Raw genomic sequence first — 15,587 nt, forward strand, 5'->3', positions numbered from 1 at the left:
TGCTACATATCTAATCGATGAAATCAAGCAACAGATGTCACAGGTGTTTGAAATGAAGCACCTCGGTGAACTTAGATACTATTTAGGTCTTGAGATCTAGAGAGATTCAGGTCAAACATTTCTGTCCCAAGCAAAGTATGTCAAAGGCCTATTAGAAAAGTTTAGGATGGATCAGTGTAAGCATGCAGCCGTACATTGCAGCAGAACATCAAATTATAGTGTGATGATGGCTCAAAAGCGGCGGATGCAACACTTTGTAGATAGCTGGTTGGGAGTCTAATCTACCTAACCACCACTAGACTTGATTTGGCTTATGTAGTCAGTGTGATAAGCCAATTTATGTCTAAGCCACTCAAAATCCATTGGAATGCAGCAAAGAGTGTTTTGAGGTATCTACAAGGTACTGTAGATTATGGTATTATTTACACTGACTCTTCTAATGTTAGATTGGCAGGATTTGCAGATTCAGATTGGGCTGGAAATATAAATGATTGTAGATCTATAACAAGTTATGCATTCAGCATTGGATCCAAGGTGATCATATGGAGAAGCAAGAAGCAGAACACAGTCTCCTTGTCCTCAACGGAAGCAAAGTATCAAGCCATGTGTGCAGCAACATGTGAGGCAGTTTGGTTATGGAGACTTCTCCGGGATGTTGGGGAAAAACAGACAGACGCAACAACAATTAGATGTGACAATCAGAGTTCAATCAAGCTTGCCAATAGTCCGGTGTTTCACAAAAACACTGAACATATTGATACACAATTCCACTTTGTCAAGGAAAAAGTGCAATCCAAAGAAATCCATTTGGAATATTGTAATACATGTGATAATGTTGCAGATATTTTCACTAAGCCTCTTGGGAAAGTTAAGTTTCAAATGCTTAGGGAGATGTTAGGCATATTTGTGAACCCATTCTCCATTAAGGGGGAGTGTTGAAGATAATGGAGAATATCCTAGAATAGGTAGAATTGGTTCACGTAACCTCAGGATAGGAATTAGTTTCTATTTCTTAGGATGTTGTTTTAACTTCCCTAAAACCATGTTTTCTATTTGATGTGTAAAGTGCATGAACAATGTAGAGCATTCTGCAGAGCCAGACTCTCCTAGTTCAGACTCTCTTTCGTAGAGCTGAACAGTGGGTTTTATTTTTAATACAAACATTGCCATTTTTATCATAAGGTTACAAATTTGTTAGAAAGTTTGAACAATTCTCTAAAAAATAAGATATAGATCCTAAATAAATCTCACAATTTAACTAACACCACAATCACAACAAACATTTTAATAATAATACACTATAAAATAATCTATATTTCTCCTTTAATTTCAAATAAAAATAGACTTTTTGAAAAGTTCCCTGAATCTTCTGAGGCAATATTATGTGAGTTGGTGCCCGCTTATGCACAAAGCACATTGGTGGGGTTCTACACACAGACTTGCCCAAGGGCAGAGAAACTTGTGCCACTGAAGATACAAAATTGAGCACCAAGAAGGCTTCGTATGTTTAGTACAAATTAACTTGGCAGATATTATTTCTCTCTACCTGGTTAAAAATTTACTTAATCCATGATATATTCCGCCCCTGGAAATCAAAGAGAGGAGGATGTAGGCCTAATGAGACATTGAGAGGATCACAATATGATTTGATTTCATTGTCAACATGGATAATATCTTGGAAGCTATATATCTCATGACATTATTCCTGTGGCTACGAGTCCAAAACCATTTTTATACATTTAGGAAGTTATGAACCTACATATTTTATGTATGAATAAATTTAGTTTCTATACTGTGCAAAATTTAATGTATTTAACGTATGGAGCGATTGTATTTATATTTTAATTAAATTAATTTATGATTTCATCACTTTATTAAAATAGTTTAGTTAAATTTAATGTATTTAATATTTGTAACAATTGATGTAATTACTCAATATATTTATCTTTTTCTCCAAAATGTATATTTAATTTCCTAACTAGTTAGGAATAATTTATTTTTTTCTCAAAATTATTCTTTTGTCAGGGAGAGATACTATTTGGTCGAGCCACAAACACAATTAGACCCTTACTTTTGGTGTGGCTATACTACCACTATATTGGTCTTGTTACGGTAACCTAACTAACTTTACTCCTTTGGTATGGTTTTACTCACCACTATATTGGTCTTGTTACGGTAACCTAAATCTCAAATGTTTAACGCAAAAACCTTTCATAACTGATATGTGGGCTTAGCCATGTCACCTAAAGAAACATACTCTAATGAAAAAGCACTAAATAAGAAAATAAGTTTTTTTTTTTTTTTTTTTTTTTGAGTATTATTTATATATAATTAATAATTCTAAATCATATTTTAAAACAGACAAAACTATTCTATATTGTTGGTGACAGTAAGTCCAATTTGATTGAAGCATGAATGTCAAATAAAAAACCAGTCCAATTTGATTGAAGCATGAATGTCAAATAAAAAACCATTAATTTAAGTGGCAAAAATAATTAGAACTTAAAAAAATTGATAAGAACTAATACTTATTTTAATTAATCTCGTGGAAAGGAAACAATTGATCAAATCCTAATTTGGTATTCAACAATCACATACAATATATAACAATATATTACATACAAGATTTTGTTGACAAAACTAGACTTTTTGAAAAGCTTACCAAATCTTCCAAATTGATCAAAATAGCTGATAGATAATGTCAGTTTCTTTCCATACATATTCATCCAAAACCCTTCTCATCGACCGTTTTCTCATAGAATGGATTTGTATAGATAGAGTAAAAATGTTTCATAACAAAAAGATATTGGTTATTGTCTTATCAAATTGTTTACTTAAATTTAAAACAAAAAAATATTGTTCATAGGAAATCCATTGAATGGATAAAACCATATTCCCAGATTAAATGTTTTGTGACTGAAATTGTTGTTGATGTTCTAATCAGCCATCAGTGTGATTTTTCGTCCAATGAAATTGGATCCTCTCTAATTTTCAAGGGTTTGGTCTGGATTTTTCTATTTTTAATTAGTTGCATCCAATTGGTGAAGGGCTTTGAAATATTTGTCTCTATTTTCTTCAACACCATTTTCTTTGTTATGAGAAAATTTCCAGGGTCATTTGACTTGCCCCCTTTTTCCATTTTACTTCCATAAACAAAATTAACAATTGTAAGAACTCTAAATATTAAGAGAGTGTTTGAAATAAGAAATCCACGCAATGTATTAACTAGGACAACTTAAAACCAAGGAAAACATTACTTTAAAATTGATAAAGGGTTGCTAAGGTATCATCAAACAAGGGCTAGAGGTATTCAAAATGATGAATAATGAACGAACGAGAACGAAAACGATTTTAATGAGGCTACATAGGGTGTTAGTCTCTGAATCCACTTCAAAAGTAAATATATGTCAAATCACCCATCAATGAGTGGTGAATGGCAACAAATTTATTAATCTGGGCATCTAGGGTTTTGTAGGTACAATGATTATTTCCTCCAGGTTAGATAATATTCTTTTTTCGTTATTTTATTAATCATGATAATTTAATGATTATGTAAGATTAAAACAAAATTTGGTCATCTAGGTGCTAGACATGAAAAGTAATTTTGCTCGAATGAGAGATTAGATGGGAAAATTCATCATTAGTCGTTAATTAACCATGATTAATACTTTATCTTAGTTTATTATCAATGGGTTCTAACAGGATATCTAGTCATCCAGGGGGTGGAAGGTGTAAATTGTTTTGGTCATTCTGTGAGCCCAAATGAATGGATATTAAGTACAATCCAAAATTCTTTGAAACACAACACAATTAGGTGTGGAATCCAATCATTTTTTTCAAACAATGAAACAAACACGCATATCCAGATATCCTGGGAAGAAAATGAACATCATGCAGAGGGATAAGGTATGTTAGATGAGTAGATTGGCTAGAAAAGAATCCATATTTTCCAAAAATATAATATAAAAATATTATGAAATTAAATAAAATTAAGATTTTTCAACAAAGACAAGCTATCAACACTTTTACAAGGAAACAAACAAGCAAAAAATAAAAAATTTAATAGGTTCCCCATCTATTTTAGAAACAAATGGGGGGGTTGTTGTACACACGACAATAGATACTTAAACCCTTATGCTAAAATCTCCAAGAACGAAACCTAATTCACTAGTATTTCAACAATTCATCAATCAATATCTAATAAACCTTTCAAAGTTCCAATACTTCCAATTGTTCTCCTTTGCTTTCAATCATCCTTTTTCCCAAATATCAACCCTTTCTTCCATTCCTAGAGTTTTTTAATGTTCCTCTAGCATCCCCTATAATCATGAGTTTTTTGGTTCAAACATCTCGACCAAAATATAAGAAATGTAGTAAGGAAATAACTTTACATTTCTATTCCCAACAACATTCTCCACTACAAATGGCCATTCTTCCCTAACTTGCTTATAATTTCCATGTCCAATCATTTTCTCTATTAAACTATGTTGGAACATAGACAATATTGTCTTAAGACTAGATAGAACCTATAAGTAGGAGTACCAAATATCTCCACCAAATTTCCTTAGTAGGCTACTGAAAATGTGTTGAAAATAGCAACAAGAAATGCTAAAAATAGAAGTGCTAAAAATAGCACTGCTATAAATAGCAGTTCAGGTACCAGTGTTGGACATAGCAACAAGGAATGAAAAATGGAAGTGCTAAAAATAGCTTTGCTATAAACATAATTTCGAGTTAGATTCCTATTTTAGTTAGTCCCTGAATTAAAATAGAGAAGTAAAATTCGAATTTGATCTTAGCAGATGTTTGTAAAATAATTAATTAATTCATCTTAAGTTAATTAGTTGTAGAAAATCAAACATGAAGTATATGTGGGGACATGCAATAGTTATCCCATTGATTGAGGAATTTATCCATTAGTTAAAGAGATAAGGATGAGTTGTAATATTGAGTTCTAATTAGTTGGCTCAGTTAACTGAGTTAAGTTCAGTTAGATTAGTTCCAACAGTTTGTGGAAATAATTTTGAGTTTAGTTAGTTAATGCTTGCATGCATGTAACTGCTTCTCTCCAGATAATTAAATATTCTCTCATAAATAACTCATGCATGTCAGTTCAGTGAGAGACCTAGTTGAGATCAGAGGAAGGATAGTGTACTATCAGTTGGAGGATTTTTCCTATATAGGAAACTCATCCATGTAGAAGGAATTATCTCCTTCAGGATTGCGCAATTAGATGAGAGGTTAGTGAGTGTGTGAAGAGGCCAATTCACACAGGTGGCATCACTAGACCCCAAGGAAAACTGCGCAAGGAAATAGGAGGCTTGGAGGGCTGAGGAAAGGCATATCTCTTGTCTACTCAGTCTGTGAGCTGTATTGTTTGATTGCAGAGAGAGCAGGATAGCTTGTGAGTTGATTCTTTTTATAACTCGAACATATTTCCACTTGTATGATAATACAGAGATTGGGATTTTAGGATGAGGCTTTCCCTGGGTTATTTCTTTTGTGTTATGTGTGATTGATTTCTCATTCTTATTTATATGTGTTCTTATTGATCTTGCTCATATTCGATTAAGCTTCCACAAAGTTTGTTGTAGAATTAGATCTTATATTTTTCTTTAATATATTGCATAATCTGTTGATCTACAGTGGGAAATTTCTATATGGCATCAGAGTAAAGGTGATCAAAGCGAAGAACAATATACAAAGAAGGGAGAAGTTTGAAGTTCCTGATTATAGAATTTGAATTCTTTTCACATCTCAAATTTCACCAATGGCGTTCAACGGTTTAAGATTCGAGTATGCCCTTGATGGCAGCTCGAATTATATAGCCTGGAAGGATCACATGGAAGCAGTATTAGAGGACAATGGTCTAAAGGACTTCATTGATCAAGAAGTCCCCAAGCCAGCAGCGGCTAATGCTACAGAATTGGTAGAATGGAAGAAATGTGTGGCTAAAGCGAGGAGAATCCTTATGGAGGGAGTTCGAGACCACATAATTTCGAGTCTACATGGGAAGGAGACACTGTTTTTAATGTGGAAAACATTGAAAGATCTATATCAGAACAACAACGATCAGAGGAAGCTGGCGTTGAAAGATAAGCTTCAGAAAATCAAGTGTGAAAAGGGCGACATAATCTCTACATATCTGAACAAGCTCACCACCTGCAGGGATGAGCTTGGAAGTGTAGGGATCATGACAACCAATGATGACATGGTGAGTCTTGCTCTCTCGGTCTTCTTAAGAGTTGGCATAGCTACCAAGACTCGGTTAATGGAAGAGAGAAACTACTAGATTGGGAATGACTTTGGTTGGATCTGATGCAGGAGGAGATAAGAAGAAGCACCAGAGATGGTTCTTCATCTAAGGAGGATGAAGAAAATTGCACCTTAGCGAGTAAGGCAAAGAAAGGGAAGGAGAAGGATTCTCATCCCAAATCGAGTTCTTCCCATGGTGGGAAGAAGTTTGACAAATCGAAAGTGTGATGCTTTCATTGTCATGAGGTGGGCCATTTTGCTACGAATTGTCCATAGAAGAAATCCAGGATGGGATCCAAGGAAGGATATGAAGGTGAGGCATTGGCCTCATAGTTTGAGTTGGATTTCACCCTGTTTGCATGCATGGTTTCATCCATGGTTGGATGTGGTTGGTTTATTGACAGTGGAGCTTCATGCGGCGATAAGAGTTTGTTCAGTACCTTGGAGGAGAAATATCTCTAGATACTCATAGCGATGGGTAATGATGAAAAGTATAGTGTCTCAGGTGTAGGCACAGTTGTTTTTCAGAGGGAGAATGGAGCTCGCATTACCTTGACCGATGTTAAGTATGTACCAAAACTGGGGAAGAATTTGGTGTCGATCGCAATGCTGGAAGATAAAGGCTATGATGTAGTCTTAAGTAAGGGAAAGGTTTTCCTTCGACACATCACCATGAGACAGGTGAAGCAGATCGGTTCACAAGTTAAGAACCTATATGCTCTTGAGGATCAAGATGCATGCAAAGCCTTAAGGAGCAAGGAAATTGATGGAGACTTGGTGGTTGAGAGGGAGAGTAAATTACCTCTCAACATGCAACACCAGAAGAAGTCTTGGACAATTGTGGAGGAGCCACAATTGGTGAAACAGCTTTAGGAGGTTGTGGAGCATCCACAACTGGGGAAGCCGAGAGGAGGCAGAGTGGAGGCATCCACTCATGCAGAGACCTCCAGTAGGGGGAAATTTGAGCCAAGTGGGCAGAGGGATCACATGCATCCATACCTCTAGGTCGGAGGTGGGGTGATGTGGAGTGACAGTCCCAAGAAGGTTGCAATAGGGGCAGGATCATTGAATTACCCAAGCTCTTTGATTAGACCTTGCTATGGGAGCCCCGACGAGGAGTAACAAGGTTGGCTAAGTGGGTAGACAGATGCAGATGGACCGGAAGAGAGAGCTACAATGCAGGAATCCCAAGACAGTGCAGAGCTAGTAGGTTTCTACAATGCGAGAGGCACAGTAGTGTTGCACCAGTGTAGGATGGCACAGAGAGGTGTGCAACGGTGCGAGATACATGGAGTGTTACAGCAGCTCAGAGGTCATAGAGGGAGCACTTGTCAGCGACAGAGGGAGCTTCAGCATCAGAGGATGTTTCTAGTCAAACAGGGAGGTCAGTTCGGAGTTTTTTTTGTTTCTAGAGTTGCTGGAGCAACAACACTTGGGAGAAGTGTTGCATGCAAAACATAATTTCCAAAGGTTCAGGATTAGGTTCGATTTGAATGTCTTTCTTGTTGAGAGGGAGTGTTGAAAATAGCAACAACAAATGCTAAAAATAGAAGTGCTAAAAATAACACTGCTATAAATAGTAGTTCAGGTACCAGTGTTGGACATAGCAACAAGGAATGAAAAATGGAAGTGCTAAAAATATCTTTGCTATAAATAGCATTTCGAGCTAGATTCCTATTTTAGTTAGTCCCTGAACTAAAATAGAGAAATAAAATTCGAATTTGATCTTAGCAGTTGTTTGTAAAATAATTAATTAATTCATTTTGAGTTAATTAGTTGTAGAAAATCAAACATGAATTATATGTGGGAACATGCAATAATTATCCCATTGATTGAGGAATTTATCTATCAGTTAAAGAGATAAGGATGAGTTGTTATATTGAGTTGTAATTAGTTGGCTCAATTCACTGAGTTAAGTCCAGTTAAATTAGTTCCAACAGTTTGTGGAATTAATTGTGAGTTCAGTTAGTTAATACTTGCATGCATGTAACCGCTGCTCTCCAGATAATTGAATATTCTCTCATAAATAACTCATGCATGTCAGTTCAGTGAGAGACCCAGTTGAGATCAGAGGAAGGGACAGTGTACTATCAGTTGGAGGATTTTTCCTATATAGGAAACTCATCCATGCAGAAGGAATTATCTCCTTCAGGATTGCGTAGTTAGATCAGAGGTTAGTGAGTGTGTGAATAGGCCAAGTCACACAGGTGGCAGCACTGGACCCTAAGGAAAACTGCACAAGGAAATAGGAGGCTTGGAGGGCTGAGGAAAGGCATATCTCTTATCTACTCAGTCTGTGAGCGGTATTGTTTGATTGTAGAGAGAGCAGGATAACTTGTGAGTTGATTCTTTTTGTAACTCAAACATATTTCCACTTGTATGATAATACAAAGATTGCGGTTTTAGGCTGAGGCTTTCCCCGGGTTATTTCTTCTATGTTATGTGTGATTGATTTATCATTCTCAGTTATATGTGTTCTCATTGATCTTGCTCATATTCGATTAAGCTTCCGCAAAGTTTTTTGTAGAAGTAGATCTTGTATTTTTCTTTAGTATATTGCATAATCTGTTGATCTACAGTGGGAAATTCTACACAATGACCATCACACTTTCAAGGGAGTGTGGTTTAACACAACCTTTCTATGACTCTAAGTTTTAGATGATAAATGTTGGGAAATACCTTCACCCCTCTTCATAAATCTAGCATCAACAACTTATGGTTAATCATACTATGTGACTATTGTTGTTTTTAGAGTTTATCATCAAATAACCAATTTGGAAAATTGTGTTTCCTGTCAAACCCACTCTTTCCAAAATATCATACAATATATTGAACCAATGATTAAATAAAAAAACAATATGTTTTGACATACCACTTTCTTTTTCATGTTCATGACATCTATGCTACTTTATTATTACACTTACCTCACTATAATTTATCCCATCCAATTTATAAGCCAGTTTACAACACATGATCATATATAACCATATAACTATGTATATGTAATTGACATATTACTCACTAACAAACAATGTAAACCAATAAGTTTAACTATAATGTGCATGCTACCTATTGCTTCATTATAACATATAATCTAAAGTAGTATCCACATACCACAATATTTTATTTAAATATTGCACGTTTGAAGTAAATTACATAACTATCATCATTAATAACATAAACAATAACTTACACATAGATTTTGCATATAGGTAGGTCCACATATCGAAATAATAAAGTCACGTCAATCTAATATAGTTCTACAAATAATAATCAAAGGAATACAAAATAAATCATAATGTAGTTTAGTTGCCCAAGTCAAAATAGGGCATTAAAAGAGGAGATGTAATCAAAGTGAATCTTAGAGTATGTAAGAGAAAATATTATCAATGTACAATTATAAAATATTGTATTTGTTATTGTGTGGCATGTGCATGCTAGTGGCCTACATTATGGTGTTCCCAGTAGAAAGAGAGATGGTACATAACCCATGAAAGGAAGCAGAGGTTTCGTTCTACACTAAGCAATGATATATGAAAGTGAACAAATTAAATAAACATGGTTGTAAGAATAAGAACATAGAAACATATAACGATTAGAAAATTATTTATTGGGAAAACCCTTATGGGAGAAGAAGCCCGCACTCTACAGAACAATCAATGTATTATTTAACAACTAAATCATTATAATACATTATAGAGTCTTTGTTCTCTCAACAAAGGTGTTAAGCAGTAGCATAAATATTCTAGAGAAACTTTAATGGGATAATCGTGAGTGAAAACTGGATTGATCTGCAAAGGGAGAACCTCAAGGCTCTCATGATGGAGAGACCGCAGTTGACGGACGTTGGCTCCCTGCAATTTGACAGAGTCACTGTCCTTCGTGAGCTCCACGATTAACTGCTTTCTCTTGCAAATGAGCCCAAAGGGATTTAGTGTGAGAGGCTTTGTGGGGATATTCCTCTGATTCGATGGGCACCAAAGGAGGGACAAGGACCCTCTAGATCTTTTCCAAGGGGGATTTAGCTAGATCAGGAGCATCCACTGAAGACACACATAACATAGTTCTCTTGAAATGGAGGTTGAAGCTTTGACATAGTTCTCTTGAAATGGAGGTCTGATGTTCTGGTCAGGCACAACCTTCCCGGTGTTAGGACTTTGATTTTTTCTAAAGTTTGGATTTCTAGTGGTGTTACTTGGTTGACCTTCCCAAGAAGATTTCCTTTCAATGGTTTCCACTCTATCACCTAGTCTATCCATGCCTTTGATGATAGCATCGAGTTTTTTCTCAAATGCAGAAGGCTCTTCTTTAAAGGTAGTCCTTCTTTCGGCTCTAGCTCGGGCTCTTTTAGAGATCAGATTTGCCTCTACACTAACAGTTATGCTCTGCATGTCTTCTAAATTGGCAGGAGCTCTTTCCCTTAGCTGATATGCCATGTCAGAGTCAAATCCATCAGGTAATTTGATCAAGGCTAAGTCAGGTGGAGGTCTAAGATTCTGAGGAATAGCATTGTAGACGTTATTGAATCTAGCACAGTAGTCTTGGACAGTTTCTTGTGGACCTCTTTTTAAACTCTCATATTCGGACAAGATATGCAATGGGTCTTCTTCTTTTCCCATCTGTTCAAAAAGGTTTGGTAAAGGGCGTCTAGATCGGCAATTGTGTTTGCAGCAAGTGCCCTAAACCAAGTCCTTACATCGTCGGTTAAACTTTGAACAAAAATTTTCATCTTGACATCATTATCATCAATTTCATAATTCTCAAAGTAGTCCAACATTTTCTTAGTATGTTGTTGGGTAGTATAGGAGCCAGTACCATCAAAGTATGTGATTTTACTCTGATAATCCTGAGGCATAGCCCCTGGATTTGCAGGCAACTGCAGAGGAGCATATCGGTTTGCCATATTTACAAGTATAAATGGGACAGCTCGAAGGACAAGGATAACAGCTGAGATAAACAGAGTAGATGGAGGGGTGGAAGGGGTGCTTTCAAGTGATGATGGTGAACTAGAAGAAGCTGCAGCAACAGTAGAAAGGACCGTTGTTTTTCCAGGAGTAAGCTCAAATTTGGTAAGGTTTTGCTGAAGTATATCACGGTTTATATCAGCAGAATTCTCTAGGCTTTCTTGTTTTCTAAGGTTCTTAGAGATCAAGTTAGGATTTTCAAAAATAGCTGGGGGATTTGGATCTGGATTTGATCTAGTATAATGAGTTTTCTTCTTTGGAGCTAGCTTCTAAATCTATTTCTGGAATTTTCTGGAGATATTTGAAAGATGATGCTTCTGACAATATCTTTCTAGGAAAATATAAATTGTAAGAGCGTTGAATTTTTCTGAAGATTTTTTGGAAACAAGAGGAAACTGATCAAATTTTTGAGACAGTTGTATAAAACCTAAAGCTATATTGGAGATATACTGAAGCAACTTTTATTTACTCCTGTAAATGCACATCAAAAACAGTTTCAAAGGCTACCTGGCTAACTTCAGGCTCCATCTGTAGCTTTAGAAAATAGACAATAGTAACAAACACCGTCATTCAGTCCCCAGTGGAGTCGCCAATGATGTTATCACTCAAGTTGTTCCCAAAAAGCAGTGCAAAAGGGAATACAGCCGAGGTAACCACTAACTAGTCTTTTAGCTGCAGATTCTAGCCAATCTGCAACCAGAGAGGCCTCTCTCTGTATGATTTATCTTTTTTTTGCTATATGTTAGGCTAGTTATGAGGCACAAGTATTTGTTTGATGTTTGGAAGGTGACTTTCAATAAAACAGAGTTGAAAAGTATGAGAAGTTCAGACCATTGGGTTAATGGAGTTAATGAAAATAAACCTCTGGGTATGGTTTCTTTGGCAAAGGAGGAATTGCAGAGCAAGATAATTACACATGGAACAATCTCCAAGCTGAAATAGGATGAAATGGAGTTAGGGAATGAAAGGCAATTAAGAATCTTTCATTATGCTAACAGAGTGAAAATGAGTAAATACTACCAAGGAGCAGTTAAGAATTCCTTAATTGTATTCAGGGTGTAAGAACCAGGGAGATAGGAGCAGTTAAGAATTCCTGCCTATGCTAGTCCTATAGAAAACATAAAAAATGACATGAATTAAACATAGAGTATAGCAAAGTAAATTCTGGGCTATTCTTTTTTCCTGCAATTTAGAACATGATATTTAGATGATATATAAAACACAAAAACAATAAAACATGAGTTAGAAAAGACTTATTGATCCATGAGACAATCCAAGAATTCTGTAACATATTCTTCTGTCATTAAATCCATAACCAGAGAGTTCATTAGCAAATCATTCCAGCAATCTTTATTCAAAAGAGTTCTAAAAAATTACAGCGCAGGTCCAGAATGATATTCACCAACCAACCCCCAATACATCTCTAGGGGAGGTATTCATACAAAAATAGTTACAAAATATCTCATAGAGGAAATATCAAGCAATAAATTTATCCATATACTTCTTCAAAGGCAATAAATGACATCGAAAACAGAGCGCAATGAATGTAGGAGTAACTTCCGCTATACTGGTTGCCTTAGGTGGTCTGCTGTATTTGACTTTTTGACTCAACAAGTCGGCTGGTAGCTGTCTCTTTAATTTGCGTCCCTGCATTGCTGTCTCAGCCCTTTCATCTGTGCCTGATTTTGCTTTAACGCTTTTTAGCTTGAATTCCTTCCTTTGTTATTTTCATTTTTCTGATATGTGACACATGCATTTGAATTCGATTATATGCAGATGATCAAAAAGAACAAGCACCAAAAACTACCTTGGTAAAACCTCCAACATGCTCTGCCACCATTGGTCTGTTGGCAACTGGTGTCTTTGTAATTTTATCAATATTTCATCAGCTTCAGTATACCTATAGAAATTGGGCTGGATTTCAAAAAGATGTGTTATTTCATGCTCAATATAGAACATATTTTCCAACTTGTCATATAAGCTTTGCCCAGAGGGAGGTACTATGTCTTCTGAAGTGCTTGATGATGCTGTGATCTAATTTGCAACATATGTATTCACCCTGTGAGCATACTGTTCATGTGTCAACAGCCTCTGATTGCTGGTTAACAAACTGGGTAGACCCCTTTGCTGCAAGGCTGTAAACTTTTTTGTAAAAGCATTTATTTCTTCCTGCATTTCTTGGCATTTTCTCTCCAGATTTTGCACAAAACTCTTCATAGTCAACACCTTTTTAATTGTCAATATTGTACATGTTCTGTTCCCAATATCTAGAGGTACTAGTTGCTCTCTGGTATGAGTATTCAAAAAATGAATTAATCTATTGGCCTGCTCAGGCATGTTTCTCAATAATGCTCTGGCCTTTTGAATCTCCACTCGAGCTATTTCTATCAATTCTATTTTCTCATGGATGGTTTGTATTAATCTCCATTGATCAGTGATGGACTGGCCAATCTTAGTCCACAAAATTGTTTTGATTTCAGACAGAGTTTTATGAAGAGTTAGATCTTTCTCCAAATATTTTACCTTATTTTCCAAGGCCTTTACCTCTCTTGTTTTTTCAGCTATAGTTATTTTTGATTTATCATAGCTTACCTCCAACTTGGCTAGTTTTTCTTTGGCTTCCTTTAGCTCTGCCATTTGGAGTTCTAAGGCCTTTATTTCCTCCATCATCTTCTCCATGCTCATGCTGGTATCTGGCATTGTTGTTGTTGCTGCTGAAGTATCTGTGGCTGATGTACCTGTTGCTGATGTTGGGGTAGTGGGAGGGACTGATGTTGTTGCTGTAGGAGGAGCAGTTGTAGCTATTGGGGCTGTTTGAGCTGGCTGAGAGGCCAACTCTCCCTGTTTTCCTTGTAGTGCCTCCTCCAATGTCTTCTCTGTTTCGGCTAGTCTTTCATTCATTTTAATTAAAAACTCCATCATATCTTCTTCTTCTTTTTCTTTCACCATCTCTATGGCCTGCGGATGCATAGTAACCAGCAGTTTTAACTATTTCTTGAGGGCAGCTATGTCATCCTCCTTTTTCTTTATCAGTGCTTTTATTGCCTTGGGATCCTTGGGATTATGTTTTTAGCTTAATGATTATTTCTTCCAAGGACTTTATCCTTTTGTCCTTGGCCAGAGAGGATACCTTTTCCAACTCTAATTGAGCAGATGCATTATTTAGTGAATTCCACAATTGCTGAGCCAGTATGGCTTTATCTGCCAAAGTGGAATAAACCATTTCACCTGTTTGTTTATGCAGTTCAACCTGGTCCAGAGGGTGAATGTCTTTGGCCAGAGCCTCCAAATTTGTTCTAATATAATCGACAGCTGACTGTGGCTGCTGCACTGTGGGCTTGAAATGACTCAAGATCAATTTCCCTTCCTTGATATCATAAGCAGACATCAATCTCTGCTGTTTGGCACGAGTCATTTTGAGGAACTGATCATACAATTGCATTCTTATTGGCTCATTTTGTGCCTTGATCTCCATGAATGGCCTCTTAATATTGGAACTTTGTCTGCTTTGTGGCCGTGCTGATGAAATTTCCATGATAGGTTGTTTTCCCGATTGCTGTCCATGAGAACTGGTAGGTGATTCTGTCCCTAGGGAAATTAATGCGCTGGCTGCCCTTTCACTTCTTGGACTCTCAATAATCTCCTCTATAACTTCCTCTTCAGGTAGAGGATCCACTCTCTTCCTCTTTGCTTCTGGCTGTTCTACTGTCCCACTTATGGGTGTGGCCTCTTCTCGGTCTCTTTTCCTGCCCTTCTCCTCATTGAGAGGAGTCTGCAATGCTGGTATCTTTGGTGCAATGGTTTGGGTAGGAGGAATTTTCCCTTGGCCTTGCTGATGTGATCATGTAGGCTGACCTATGACTTCTTGTTGTTCTGAATGCATCACTTCTTTTCCTTTGGATGTGCCTACAGGAGGAATGTCTTCTTGGGCAGGTTGTTGTGAAGTTGTAGTAGTTGATGTGCCCGCTCCGATGTGTTGAGGAAATTTGAAAGAGACCTGTCCAAAAGGGTCCAGGTCAAGAGTATTTTCAAGGTTTTTCATTGCCTACTCCATTTTCTCTTCTTCAGTAATCTGTTCTACCAATGTACCTTCTACCCATTCATCTTGATTAGCATACTGTTCAATATCAGGGATTCTACAATGTTCATAGCCTGATAACCTATAATTTGTCTTTCTATCATGGATAAATCCTTTTGGGTCATAGGGAACCCACCAAAAACTCCTTTTTAGCTTGAGCTGCTCACTTAATATCTTTTCAGCGTCTTTCCACCCTTCCTTTTTGTTAATGATAAGGGGGCCTAGTTGGTTTCTTAGCTTCAGCTGAGCCTTTTTCTTGGCCTCATAAAAATGAGTCAAATCTGAGCTAA

This window comes from Pinus tabuliformis, chromosome Q, assembly GCF_031772625.1.
Source record: "Pinus tabuliformis cultivar Carrire ecotype Pingquan chromosome Q, CPIR1, whole genome shotgun sequence".
Classification (NCBI taxonomy): Eukaryota; Viridiplantae; Streptophyta; class Pinopsida; order Pinales; family Pinaceae; genus Pinus; species Pinus tabuliformis.